This window comes from Phoca vitulina, unplaced genomic scaffold (assembly GCF_004348235.1).
Source record: "Phoca vitulina isolate PV1807 unplaced genomic scaffold, GSC_HSeal_1.0 scaffold1, whole genome shotgun sequence".
Taxonomy (NCBI): domain Eukaryota; kingdom Metazoa; phylum Chordata; class Mammalia; order Carnivora; family Phocidae; genus Phoca; species Phoca vitulina.
In genome coordinates, this window is record NW_022589704.1 from 35521214 (window position 1) to 35536923 (window position 15710).

The window sequence follows — 15710 nt, forward strand, 5'->3', positions numbered from 1 at the left end:
GACAAATAGTTATATAGCCATCTGCCTAGCTATGCTTTAACCCTAAGCCAATGAGTGTGGTAACAGTGGAGAGCTCCAAAAAGAGTACAGTCTGCACGTCGTGTAGAACTGAAAAAGGACACCGACATCCACAGATGGATTTGCCTACCACATTGAAATCAACATGGCAAAGATGAGAGGAGCTGAAAAGTGTTTATTTCCTCAGGAAATCTCATATATTCATTCTGATGGGAACACATCCTTCAACAAACATTTAGTGAGAGCCTACTATGTGCCAGACCCCGTTCTGGGTGCCAGAGAAGATTCTCAAGAGAGCCCCTCCTGGTCTGTAAGGATCGCCATATACACGGTATGTGCTATGGCCTTCCGGGCAGAAGCAGACTCTGCCTCCAGGGAAGGTGAGCCTCACCAGGGAAGGTGACGTTTGGGCTGGGTCCTGAAGGATGAGTAGGAGTTTCCAAGCGGAGTACGAGGAGGGCGTTCCTGGCAGCAAGATCAATGCAGGAGAAGAGTACAAAATACATGGCATGTTTGGGGAAGGGCAGGCCGTGTCATGTGGGTGGAGCCCAAGGCCAGGTAAATAAGAAACACTTTCTGGCTCTTACCAGAGGGGTCACGGGCTCAGCTGGCAAACTCTCTTTTTTTTTTTTTCTTTTTGGCCCATACAGTGTTTTAAAAATATTTTGAATTAGTTGCCAAGATTTAAAAATTGGAAGATTTCTCATAAAATTCCAGATTTCTGGCTTCTCTTGAAAAAAAAAAATCAGAAGATCTGGCAACACAGGGCCCACATTCCCACATGGCAACCAACGAGACTGGAGCTGGGTAGCAGCTCCTGTGGCCCCTCCCTCTTGGAAAGCGGCATGTGCTCGCCAGCTCGCCCCAGGCCCCACCCTGCTGTCTTCTCTCCATGCCATGTGCTGGCCGCCGTCAAACCTGTTGGAAAATGGTGAACAAAACCAGCCATGATTCTGCTGGCGTGGAGCAAACAGAGCAGAAGACTTCCTGGAGAAAAGTGAGAGGAAGGGCCTTGCACGTCTTCCTGAGGAATTAGGGTTTCGTTCTTAGGCCTAGTATTCTTAAGGCAGAGATGTGATTAAATTTGTCCTTCAGAACTCTGACGACAGAATGAAAGATGACGTAGAGAGAGCGCAGGGCAAGAAAATAAGTAAAAGGCCACATGGCGACCAAGGGAAGCCCAAACTAGGCAATGATATCCTAGACTTAGTGCCATGACCCTAAAAAAGCCATAATCAAACTTTGAACCCTTGAAGTGTTTTTCCAAAGAGTGATCTCATACGACTTCAAATACAGTAAAAAATCAGTTTATGTGTTTTAAATATTGGTATATAGAAGGAAAAAAGAAGCTTCATCAGAGTAACACAGTAAAGAAATGACAACCTTGGAATGTTCTGCGCAGAGTAGCAAGTGTTAAGCCTCTATTCTCTAGGCAGCCGCACAGGTCGGTTCCTGTCGATTCATAATTCACAATATACTGTGATCCAGCCCTGCATGGGGGAATTTATATATTAGATCAAACTGACCCAATTGTGAAGGAAAGTTTAAAAATAATAGATACATTTCTTGTCCTTGTTCTAGGTTTCCCTTGACAAGAGAATATATATTTCTTAAATTAGCTCCTTATTTAGAGGCCAGAATTCTGCTCACCTCACAGACTCTTTAGAACACGAGTAATTAAATTTAAATGTGCTAGGGGCACCTGGGTGGCTCAGTTGTTAAGCGTCTGCCTTCGGCTCAGGTCATGATCCCAGGGTCCTGGGATCGAGCCCCGCATCCGGCTCCCTGCTCAGCGGGAAGCCTGCTTCTCCCTCTCACACTCCCACTGCTTGTGTTCCCTCTCTTGCTCTCTCTCTCTCTCTCTCTCTCTCTCTGTCAAATAAATCAATAAAATATTTTAAATAAATAAATAAATTTAAATGTGCTCAGGTTCGGTCATATTCTGTGGACCAAGGTTTTGCTCTCTTAGGATTCCATCTATTTCGCCTCTACCTGGAGTTGTCCTTTTATCATTCTCTTCATTATGTCCTTTTTCTCAGACTTCTCTTGAGCAGGGGAAGAGCAAAGTTAGGAAGGAGCAAGGAATATCATGATGCCAGTGATCTCCTACTTTGAAAACTGTGAAGTTTTACACAAATGTACAGTTGTGTAATTAAAAGGAAAAACAGATTGCTGAAGGTCTTCTTATAATAACTAAAAATTCTTCAAATCCCTAATGTTTATACTCCAAGGAATTCATTGTCAAATAAAGCTGCTCATAAATGCCTAAATCCTCCATCCATACTGCCAAGCATTTCTGTCCTTTTCACAGTCTGAAACTTGCTTCTGTCTTTCCTGTCAGGGACTGATACTCAGATACACACAGAGAGAAGTTCTCTGTCTTCTGGACAGGTGCATGGATCCACCTTGGATGCGTGAGGTCTCGGGATGCACAGCTGCCCTGAGCTGGGGAGGCAAAATGCCTTCTAAGGTGCCTTCTGACATTGTCAACACTCTGGGTGTTCTTTTACTAAGATAGTAAATGCTTAAAGCTTTTTATTGCTCAATAGATATTAGATCAACAGTCCTTGACTGACATGATGAACAACAGGATATGTTGCAAGTCAGTGATCTCATTCTTTTTCTAAACTCTTGTGCGAAAACCATTATATGAAATTCTTCAGAGTTGAAGCCTAGATCATAATAACAACAAATGCTTACTCTGTGCCGGACACTGATCTCAGTAATATGCCTGTATCAATACTTAAACCTCACAGCAACCCTATCAGGTGGGTGCTAGTACTGCCATTATCCCCATTTAGCAGATGAGAAGACTGAGGCACAAAGAATTTTAAGTTATTTTCCCCAAATCTCATAGCTGGGAGAGCTGGGGTTTAAATTCTTGCAGTTTGGCACTAAGTCTAGACTCAAAGACCATACTTCACTTTCATGCTATATAGATGTGTCTGCTTAAACATCCAAGGATATTGATGATGCACAAATGTGAACCCCCACCAGTCCCCCAAATCTCACCATTTTCCTTAGTCCAGAGACAATTTCAAGGCCCCTAACATCTGTCATGTAAAGCTAAGATGCAAGACAACCAAATTTTTACAAAAATACAAAATAAAAAATGTTCATCTAATATATCTGGCATTGATGCATCTGGCACAATGGGAAATAGCTTTGCAACTCGTTTTACTAAATGTAAAAGATTATGACAATTAACTTCCTCTTCATTATGCCATGGTCAGAATAAGTGTTCAATAGGTATTTGCTGGATTTTATTCAGAGTCAGGAAATAAAGGAGATTATCCCAAACTAGAGCAAAGTTGAGCATAGCTTCACAGAGAGTGATTATCGTACAGAAAAACCTAGTGGCGTTCTCAACCTAATTATTTGTTTTCATTTATCTTTTCCCCCCTGAAGCCAGCATGTATTTTCCTTGTTCTTAATATAGTGTCTTGAAATTTACATATTCAACTTTATAGTTTTATTCAGAATTAAAATACTTTCTTTTTAAACTTAAGTACTCAAACACAGGATTGGTAAATCAATTAAAAACAAAATTTAAGAAAAATGACCAGTTGACTTTCAATGAATACCTGCAGTAATAAACATTCATTAGTGAAAAGAAAACTACTACTTAAACTGAGAGCACATGATATTTAATTTTTGTCTCTGATAAATGATAATGCCCTCTAATATATGCCAAAATAAATACGTTTTCTTTAAAGAGAAATCTGAGATGAGATACCATAAATGCTCCAAATATTAATTCTGGATGGCATTAAGACTATCAGTGATTCAAATGACTTTGTGGAAGCAGTAAAGTATATTGAAAAAGCAAGGGTTTGGAGCTGCCAGGTTGGTGAACACATAGAAATTTGGGGAAAGTGGCACACCCAGCATGAAGTTTCCACACTCTTTCCCCATACCTTGTTCTATACGTCTCTTCCATCTGGATGTTCCTGAGTTTTATCCTTTTGTAATAAACCAGTAATCTAGTGATGATGGTGATAAAGAAGAAGGAAGTGGGGGAGAGGAGAGAAGAAAGAGGGGGAAGAGGGAAAGGGGGAGATAGAAGGAAAGTCAGGATGGAAGGAAGGAAGGAAGGAAGGAAGGAAGGAAGGAAGGAAGGAAGGATGGATGTGAGGGAGGGAGGGAGGAAGGGAGAAAAAAGAAAAGACAAGGGTTTAAAATTCAGATACCTAATCAATTACTCAGTTTTTTTTATATGACAAATGAGAATAATGATACCTACTTCACAGAAATGCTTTGGGACTGAAGACACTACAGTGTGCTAAGAAGTCACTGAGTAGAGATGATGATGATGATGATGATCCTTTTGAACTATCTGAGAAGTGTTTCATTCTGTTTCTTTTTTTTTTTTTTTTAATTTATTTATTTGACAGACAGAGAGAGAGCGAGAGAGGGAACACAAGCCGGGGGAGTGGGAGAGGGAGAAGCAGGCTTCCCGCGGAGCAGGGAGCCCGATGCGGGCCTCGATCCCAGGACCCCGGGATCATGACCTGAGCCGAAGGAAGACGCTTAACGACTGAGCCACGCAGGCGCCCTTCATTCTGTTTCTAATATGAAATCATTAATTGTGTTAAACCACCCACTAAAAATGAGTATTCTGTCTTTGGCTGCCCATTAGGATCATCTAGGAGACTTTAAAACACACTAATACCAGGTCTCCCTTTCAGAAATTCTGGATTATTTGGTTGGGCATTTGGGATTTTAAAAGGCTTTTCAGGTTATTCTAATGTGCAGTCAAGATTGGGAATCAGTGTTCTAAAATAATTCAATGAAAAATCAACATACAGAAATAAGTTGTATTTCTATAAACTAATAACAAAATATCCGAAAAAGAAATAAAGAAAACAATGCCATTTATAATGGCATAAAAACATAAAATACTTAGGAATAAATTTAACTGTTGAGATGCAAGATCTGTGCACCAAAAACTATAAAATATTGATGAAAGAAATTGAGTAAGCCACAGATAAATGGAAGGACATCCTGTGTTTATGGATTGGAAGAATCAATATTGTTAAGGTGTTTGTACTACCCAAAGACATCTGTAGATTCAATACAATCTCTATCAATATTCCAATGACATTTTTCACAGAAAGAGAAAAAACAATCCTAGAATTTGTATGGAACCATAAAAGACCCCGAATACACAAAGCAATCCTGAGAAAGAAGAGCAAAGCTGGAGCATCATACTTGCAGATTTCAAAATGTATTACAAAGCTACAGTAATCAAAATGGTATGGTATTGGCATAAAAACAGAGACATAGACCAATGGAACAGACTAAGGAGCCCAGAAATAAACCCTTGCATATTCAGTAACTAGTGTTTGACAAGGGAGCCAAGATACTCAATGGGGGAAAGGATAATTTCTTCAATAAATGATGCTGGGACAACTGGATAACCACAAGCAGAAAGTGAAATTGAATTGAATTGTCTTACACAACTCACAAAAAATAAACTCAAAATAGATTAAAGACTTAAACATAAGACCTGAAACTATAAAACTCCTAGAAGAAAACACAGGGGAAAACTCTGTGACACTGGTCTTGGCAGCAATTTCCTGCATAAGACACCGAAAGCACAAGCAACAAAAGCAAAAATAAATAAGTGGGACCATATCAAACTAAAAAACTGCACAACAAACGAAATGATCAAAATGAAAAGGCAACATATGGAATGGGAGAAAATATTTGTAAGCCATTTATCTATCTGACAAGAGGTTAATACCCAAAATATACACAGAACTCATACAACTCAATGACAACAAAACAAACAATCCAATTAAAAAATGGCCAGAAGTCCTGAATAGACATTTTTCCAGAGAAGACCCATAAATGGCCAACAGGTACATGAAAAGGTGCTCATCAAGGAAATGCAAACCAAAACCACAATGAGCTATCACCTCCCACCTGTTAGAATGGCTGTTATCAAAAAGACAAGAGGTAACAAGTGTTGGCAAGGATGTGCAAAAAGGGGAGCCTTGTGCACCATTGCTGGGAGTGGAAATTGGTGCAACCACTGTGGCAAACAGTATGGAAGTCCCTGAAAATATTAAAAATCACATTATCCAGAAAACCCACATTTGGCATATATCCAAAATAAATGAAATCAAGATCTTGAAGAGATGTATGTACCCCTCTGTTCATTGCAGCATTATTTACAATAGCCAAGATATAGACCCAACCTACATGTCCATCTACAGATGAATGGATAAAGAATATGTGATACACACACACACACACACACACACACACACACACACAATGGCATATTATTCAGCTATGAGAAAGAAGGAAATTCTACCATTTGTGACAACATGGATGGACCTTGAGGACATTATACTAAGTGAAATCATCAGACAGAGAAAGACAAATACTGTATCATCTCACATATATGTGGAATTGAAAAAAGCCAAACTCATAATAGCAGAAAGTAGTATGATGGTTGCCAGGGGCTAGGGGGTGGGAGAAATGAAAGATGTCAAAGGATACAAATTTCCATTTATAAGATGAATAAATTCTGGAGATCTGATGTACAGCATGATGAGTATAGTTTGTATACTTGAAAGTTGTTAAGAGGGTCAATCTTAAATGTTCTCACAGCACACAAAAAGATAATTATGTAAGATGACTGCAGTGTTAACTAATCCTATTGTGGTAATCATTTTGCAGTATAGACATATCAAATCTTCACATTGTACACCTTAAATTTACACAATGTGTCAATTATATTTCAACAAAATACAATAAAATAGCTCAGCGATAGACATTCTTGTACAACATGAAGTACTGCCATAAATATTCTAGTGACATTGGGACTTCTGGTTTAAGATAGTATCAGCCTAAGCAGCCCTCTGGTTCAGAGTCTGCCAACTGTCCATTTAAAATACTCATCAGGACACCTAAAATTATGAAAACTCACATTACAAAGGAAAATAAACACAAAAGTTTGTCACATGCCAGAATCTTCATGGAATTTCCACAAATAAGAGTGCTGGGAGGCAAAATTCACAAGCACAGTGGCATTCCGACTCTGTACAGCTTGAGTCAGAGTGACCCCTTTGGTTGATGAGTAGATAAAGGATGCTATTGCTGATCCCTCTTCAGTGATGCAGAAGCTAGTTCAACCAGAAAATGAGGCAGAGACTATATATCTACAACCAAACGTTTCCCTTAAAAGACCAAAGCTAAGTTTTACCTCCCCTCCCTCATCAGGAAATCTCCTTCTACATCTATTCAGAGACTGTTACAGGGATTTGGAGAGAAGGGAAGTGATCAGGTGCATTACTCCCTGAGATAATGCCTTTAGATAAAGTATACCAGCAGGGTCAGCAATGGTACACGTTCTAAGACTGTACTGTCCAGTATGATGACTTCTAGTCACATATGATTATTTAGATTTAAATTAATTAAAATTAGGCAAAATTAAAACTTCAGTTCCTCAGTCATTTTAGCCATATTTTCAAATACCCAATGCTAAGATGTGGCTGGTAGCTATTGTGCTCAACAGTGCAGATTATAAACCATTCCCATCATCAGAAGTAGTTCTATCGGACAGTGCTGCTTTAAGATAAAATTCTTCTTCAATAAAATCTGAAATATTTCAGGGAATAGTAACAATACCTATTGCATGAGATTTTTAAAGCCTACCAATCAAAGACCACCAGGAACATATCAAAACCAGTGTTTGTTTAGTTTGGTGCATAAGGAAGAAGGTACTCCGGAAGAACCCTAGCATATTTCAAGAGGGAGTGGTTTAAAAGGGTGCTTATAGCAGATGGGGGGTTAGATTAATCAAACAATGGCCTTGACAGGGCAAGTTGCTGGAACAATCCATGGTCTTTAAAAGTGAGTCTGTGCAGTAACTGCTAGATCACCGTCCATGGTCTTATCTCAGAACATATGGGGCCGAATGAGTTCATGTTACAGAAGTTTGAGCCCAGATATTCTATGACGCGTAAGATGGTTAGGCTGATACAGTTTATCTGTTTTGCGTCTTTGGAAGTTGTGCCTTCTGTTTCAATTCTCAGTATCTCCTTCCTTCCACTGCAGCCTGATTACCAGTAGGGACGTTTTTTACTTTCTTGGTGATAGATTATTTTCTTTGGGGAGTATGATCAATTTACTTCTGCACCTTTGTTGAAAGCATAGTTCCTAACAAATTCTTAGTTACCAGATGAATAAGTTCTGAGGATTTTTTAATGTACAGTGTGGTGACTATAGTTAATAATACTGTATTGAAATTTGCTGGGAGTAAGAGAGTGGATCTTAAGCATTCTCACCAAAAAAAAAAAAAAAAAAGTAATTATGTGGAGTGATAGATGTGTTAATTAACTTGACTGTGGTAATCAGTTCACAATGTATATGTATATCAGATCATCACATTGTACACTTTAAATATATACAACCTTGTCAGTTGTATCTCAATTATATCTGTTTTTAAAAAAGAAAGTATAGTGTTTGACTCTATTTAAAAGGATTGAATATTTATATATTACAAATACTGAATATTTGTAATGGTAGATGTTTTGATGACTATAGGCATTATACCTTCTGGCTATTTGGGGGGATGATTATTGATTGAATCCGCTAGTATGATCGTTGAGCATTTAAGATTCTGGAGATTATGCATTTAGCAACTATAAGAGACAAACAAGGACACTAGGGTTATTATTAATGGTTGAGAAAGTCCTAAAGGTCCCACAAACTATTTGAATCTTCCTTATATACCTGTGTTTTTATTTCCTCTTTAATTTGGATATGGGTTATTGAGCTTTGCCAGAGTCTGAAGAACTGGCTCAGTATTTGGAAATTATCAAAGATGAGAGCATTGGCATGAATGAGGGACAGAGGTGTCCACTAATAACTTAGAAATGAGAAGCAGTAAGAGAGAATGAGATGGAGGGTAAAGACTCAAATGTGGAAAGAAGCACGAGACTAGTGGCTTCAGGCATCTGGTTTTCCTGGAGAGAGATGTGGTGAACGAAACTATCTGCTTTATGTGGTCACCCGCTTGTTCCCAGGATCATGAGGTAGCTAGCTATTCCCGCGAACCATCTGGAGATTCTATAGAGAACTTCAGTTCTATGTTTCCATGAAGTATTGTTTTCCAAACATTTTAATGTTGAAGAATGTATGATGTTTTATCTGGAAGAAGTGGACCATTGGAGCCTTACTGCTATGTTAGATGTTAACAGTATGAGATAAGGTCTTTTCTGATGAGGTTTAAATGAAGTCTTTATCTGATGGTGTTCCCAAACATGTCTGATCACTGAGTCTGTTGTCATGCTGAAGTGGATTAGGTGGCTGGCAAGGAAGGCTGTTCTTATCTTTTGGTGATAAGAATGAACATATCGTGATAATTCAGTACATTACAGTACCATATTTGAATGAAGGACTGTAGAATTCTCTTTTGAAGTAATATACAAAATTAACCTATAGGGATCAAATCAATGATTGTCCTAGGAAAAAGAACATATTATCGCAGTTAGGACAGTGATAAATATCCAGGCTTTTAATTTATCAAATAATATGTTCTGTGAAAGTCACCAATTGACATCTCATATATAAACCTTACAAAATCTTTGTGTATACTGTTACTGTATCTACATGAGTATATTTTCTTTAACATAATACACAATACACAGAGTACACAATAATCAATACATATTTATATTTATATGTAATTAACATAGAAATGCTGAACTTCTCTTCGAATTTGTCAGCTTAAAAAAATATATCCTAACTTTAATAAAGAAAAGATTTCAATAGTTTCAGTTAATTAAAATTAAAATTGGCCAACAAATCGAGTTATGCCTAGCTCCTTCATAAAGTAAAGGAGCGAATCTTTGTTACCTCTATCCACTTAGGAGACTCAAAGGTATTTCAGGGTAAGAGCTATCATAAACATTTTTATTATTCTAAATTTGGTGTCTAAATTTGAGGAAGACAAAATCGAGGAAAGGTGTGTTGGGGGCAAGATACGCATAAGGCCAGAAACAGTTATAAGGAGTAGGTTTAAAACAGCAGTGAAGGCCGTCCTTCAGAACTTCACCTCTTTCAAAAGTAAAACCTTTTAAAATCATTTAAAAGTATGTCAAAGCCAAAGAGAGTTAACAGAATAATTTTGTGATCCGGACACAGAAGAATTTAGAAATTTTAACAGGAAACCCATTCTAGTTCACTCTTAAGAAAGTCATCCACGGGGCCCCTGGCTGGCACAATTGATTGTCTCAATATTGGTTCCGGCTCAGGTCGTGATCTTAGGGTTGTGAAATTGAGCCCCGTGTTGGGCTCCGCACTCAGCAGGGAGTCAGCTTGAGATTCTCTCCCCCTCTCCCTCTGCCCCTCCCGCTCCTGCTCTCTCTCTCTCTCTCTCTCTCTAAAATAAATAAATAAGTCTTTTTAAAAAAATGTCATCCATGAACAATTTGCTGATAAAGATCTAAGTCTTTTTCTCTTTTGAATAAACCACTTGGTCAAAATTTTTAGCACGTTTTTTTCACCTCCTTATTTGTAGATATTATAATCCCAAGATAATAAAGCTTACTTTTCAGGAGGGATTTTCTACATTTATAAAATATGCTAAAATTTGTCTTCTACTATCGTTTTTTATTTTGACCAGTTGTTTTTTTTTTACTTGAAGACAAAATTATCCTTTTTTTGTATAGTAAACCAAAATATATTCTTTACTATGCAAAACCATACTTTAAAAATTATACTTCTAAAATTTTTTTTTTGAAAAGAAGGTAGTAGGAAGGGAAAAATGAAGGGGGGGAAATTGGAGGGGGGAGACAAACCATGAGAGACTATGGACTCTGAGAATCAAACTGAGGGTTTTAGAGGGGAGGGGGGTGGGGGGATGGGTTAGCCCTATGATGGGTATTAAGGAGGGCACATATTGAATGGAGCACTGGGTGTTATACGCAAACAATGAATCATGGAACACTACATCAAAAACTAATGATGTAATGTATGATGACTAACATAATGTAACAAAATAAAATTTAAAAAAATAAAAAATATTTTTTTAAAAAATGAACACAGACATTAACAACATTTTAATGTGTTAAAGAACTACTCTATATTAAATATTATCATAATGGGCCACCTAGATGGCTTAGTCGGTTAAGCATCTGACTGTCTGACTCTTGATTTCAGCTCAGGTCATGATCTCAGGATTGTGAGATGGAGCCCCGCATCAGGCTCTGCACTGTGGGTGGAGCCTGCTTGAGACTCTCTCTCTCCTACTTCCCCTCCCTTCCCCCTCCCTCTCTCTGTCTCTCACTTTCTCTCTCTCTCTCTAATAATAAAAAAAAAATTTTTTTTAAAGATTATCTCTCTCCCCCTCTTGCTGCCCCTCCCCCTCTAAAAATTTTTTAAAATAATTAAAAATAATAAAATAAATAATATCATAAATCTATTCAAATTATGTGTTAAAGTATCCAAAGATAATTTTTCAGTTAACTCAAAATAATATATATACTATTTTAAACTGAGGGTCCTGATAAATCTTATAGTTTGTACTTTACATAAATGTATCTCTTTTCATAAAGACATTTTGATACAATTTACTTAAACATACAAATTTCAATTTTTATAATTTTATAGGGCTGGCTAGCAAAACCAATAAAGGAAATTTAAGAAATTCAAATTGGTCTTTTATAAGAAAAATAAAGACTAGCATAAACTAGAATGCTTTGCTGACTTTGTTTTTAATGTGGTGGTAAAATCAGGGGCAGAACATAGAGCAGTTTTAGCCTGGAATTATTAAATTAGCTATTTGTCCAAGAAATCATTTCAGTAGGAATGTTACATGAAATTTTTGCAAATATAATTTACAAATGTGTGTTTTTATAAACCAAAATTTTAAATACTATAAATCATATTTAAAAGCTCTTGGCATTTTTTTTTCCTTCTTATAACCCAGTAACTAAGGCCACGCAGTCTTGGATTTTTTTTTTTTCAAAAGGTAACTATGTCAGTGTTGTTTTTAAAAGTCAATTGAAGCAAGAGCTTGTTCCATTAAACCTAATTTCTGATATTTTTCCTCGTGGTTAGATCTAGCTATGTGAACTAAATATTTCTAAAGTGACACACAATGACAACTCTTTAAAATTAATTAATTTCTAAAGTTTCCAAAGAGAGGGGGTAGGTGGAAATTAAATGAGAAGAGACCAGCTACAGACAAATATAGAAGTTATAATTATAGATCGGGTGAGAGAGAGTCTGAGGGGTTGTTAAAAACCCCCATCACCTAAGTAACGTCCTAACTCCAGGATACAAGTGTAATCACTGTGGTAGAACTTCTCATTGGAAGTGCAGTGCCTGGGTCTCTTAAAAAAGTTTGCTTCTGGGGCTCCTGGGTGGCTCAGTCGGTTAAGCATGTGCCTTTGACTCAGGTCATGATCCCAGGGTCCTGGGATGGCATCCTGCTCCTCACTCCGGTGGGGAGCCTGCTTCTCCCTCTGCCTGCAGCGCCCCCTGCTTGTGCCCTTTCTCTCTCTCTGACCAATAAAGTCTTTAAAAAAATTAAAAAAAAAAAGGTTTTCTTCTGTCCTATCATTAGAGACAATTCTTCTTGTTGGTTTAAGGGGTTCATTGGAAATTGGATGCTGCAGTCTTGCTTGGAGCCTCTTCATTGTCCCACAGAGTCCTCTAGTTCTTTTTTTTTTTTTTTAATTTTTGGTAGAGTTCAGGGAGGCCTAGAGTGAATGTGACCATGATAAGCCTGAACTTTTAAGTAAACTTTTCCTTTAAAATTCTGGTTATTGGCAAATCTTTTAGGGAGACAATTTTAGAATCCAAATTGCATTTGGAAGTTTTCCTATGTCAATTAAAATATAAAGACTAAAGGATAGTTAAGATTTGGTTTCCTTTTCTGTTCATGTTCAAAGTTCTCCAAAATGGCCACTGTTAATTTCAAATTGTCCTTGATTAAATCATGCCATTTTGAAAGTTGCACATGAATTAAAAGTATAATTCAAAAAATATTTAAAAATTAGATGTTTGACCCAGAGACACCATAGCTTTAGATTAAGACCACCCCATGGGCACTGCAAGAGTCAGTAAGAATGGCGTTTCTATAGTCTCAGGTTTCTGAAATATGAAAAAAGGCCAACCGTCACTAAGGTGGGACTGACAAACCTATAGCTCTAGGCAGATGAATAAAATAGTTCTCAGGGAGCACAAAGACAAGACTAAATACTTTAATAAGGTTTTAAAGGATGACTCCAGGCAAAGTTAATTCAAAGGGCCCCAACCTGAAGAGAACTTCTGAACTCCTCAGCCTTTGGAACCATCTCAAATATGAATCCACAGGGCCTATGTTTGTGGTGACTGCTGGGCCTTATTTGTCTGGCCCAATCCTAATAAATCAAAGACCTTTCTTTCTGGATAGTTAGAAAAGATCCATTCAGGAAAAAGCAGAGACCAGAGATCAAATTTCTGCTCAGGAATATTGACGTTGGAGATTTGCCACATAGGTTTATACTCTAAATGTCCAATATTTGGATTGCAATGTGACAACAGAGGAGAAATCTATTTGGTCAAAGAGTGAGTTATATCCATAAACGGATATAAAAATCAAAGTCTCCACATTTTGCTTTTTAGGCTTCCTGAATAGCAGCTATTATGTCTTCTTGTTTTGGATTTGTCTTTTAGTCTTGGGTGGTATAAGATTCATTGTGCTTGACATAGGGGGAAAAAAAGAATTGGAGTGAATCTTAGTATTTCAACGTAAAGATTTGTGGAATAATTATTTTTAGAATCTGAGTGCTATTGAAATTTACTCTTCAGGGGCGCCTGGGTGGTGCAGTAGCTTAAGCGTCTGACTCTTGGTTTTGGCTCAGGTCATGATCTCAGGGTAGTAAGATCCAGCCCCGTGTTGGGCTCCAGGCTCAGTGGGGAGTCTGCTTGAGATTCTTTCTCCCTCTCCCTCTGCCCCTTCTGCTCCTGCTCTCTCTAAAATAAATAAATCTTAAAAAGAATGAAAGAAAGAAAGAAAAGGAAGGAAGAAAGGAAGGAAGGAAGGAAGGAAGGAAGGAAGGAAGGAAGGAAGGAAGGAAGGAAGGAAGAAAAAGAAAAGAAAAGAAAAGAAAGAAGGAAAGAAAGAAAAGTTTTCTCTTGGAAGAGCTGTTTTTATGTGTCTGTGATCTACTTGGACTCTGGGCAGCAGGAGCTTGCCTCTGACTCACATGCCAGACACCACTGGCTTCCCAGGGTAGGAATGCGAAGGTCAACTTAAATACTCTCCTAACAACCCACAAACAGCAGCCACTGCCTTTGCCACTGACATGTTTTAAGTCTGAGTGGCAGTCTATGAGAGCAGAGTGTTTGGCATCTTTGACCAACCTACTTTAAATGGCAGACCGGCACCCCCTGTGCACCGCTGCATGAGGGGCAGGCCCAGGGATTCCAGTCCTCCCTCATTTCCCCTTTCCTCGCTGTGACCTTGAAGCTACCAACAGGAAGAGAAAATAACCATCTGCTCTCATTAAGCCCCCACTGAGTAACTGCGTTTCCCAGTTTCCCAGCCTGGATAGGCAAATTCTTCACTTGGCTTCTTGGGATGTTTAACTGGCAAGAATGAGACCAGCTGCCTACATAGCTATTATTTTTCTGCGAAGGAGGAAAGAGAGACAGTTGATTAGGAGGAGTTACTAACCTGTCACAGAAGCTCTTAGGGGCAAAGAGAGAAATGGAACTGTCAAAAACCAAAGAGCATATCTTGCTCTGGTCAGTGGCTCCCACCGCAGTCACCACGGTGGCCCCTGTCCCATGTCCAGGAGGTGTGGAGACCGACACTGGAGGTTAATCCTGGCTGCTCTCCTCTGTGCCACGAAGGAGGGAACACAGTCTTGTCATGGTGGCTGGGCGATGGGCTGTGGACTCAGGGAGCTTGAACTTGGAGCCATCTCCACCTTCTAGGATTTTAGACTAAGTACTTGTTCTTAAAGCCTCCATTTCCCCATCTATAAAATGGGGATAAAAATAGTGCCAAATTCATAGATGCCGTCTACGACAATAATGAAGCAATCCATGTTTCCATCCCTTGCATATAGAAAGTGTTTGTCAAAAGTGTTTAGGCTTTCCAGGCCAGATGGTCTCTGTTGCAACTCCCACCTCTGCCCTGGTACTGTGAAAACAGCCATCTGTAATACATAAAAGGAATGGGTGTGGCTATGTTCTAAGAAAACCTTATTTATAAAATTACTGCTGGCCAAATTTGACTGTGGGCTCTAGTTTACAGACTCCTAGTCTAGGTCATTCATTATCACATGAGTATTGTAGATTTGCCTGACATAGAAACATTGAGAGAGGGAAAGGGGTTCCCTAATTTAATGTAGAAACGTTAAGTAGGCCAGAAATTAGGAATGGATAGTCATCAGCCTTTAATTCACTGTGTCAAAATGAGTGAAAATAATGACTAAGACAAATGTGCCAAAACCATTCTTTTGACCCACTCCTCCTGTGCTCGGCCCCTCGTACAAATTCCGTGGGAAGACACCTGGGAAGTCCCGGGAGTTCTGGGAAGGCCTGCCTGAAAAAAATGGAGTATTTCACAGCTGAAGTTTGTTGTGATATAAAATGTTTTTGGATCTTCTGATTATAGGAGAGCATATTTGAGGCTGTATCTATATAACATGAAGTAGGGTAGAAAGTGGATAATTTAT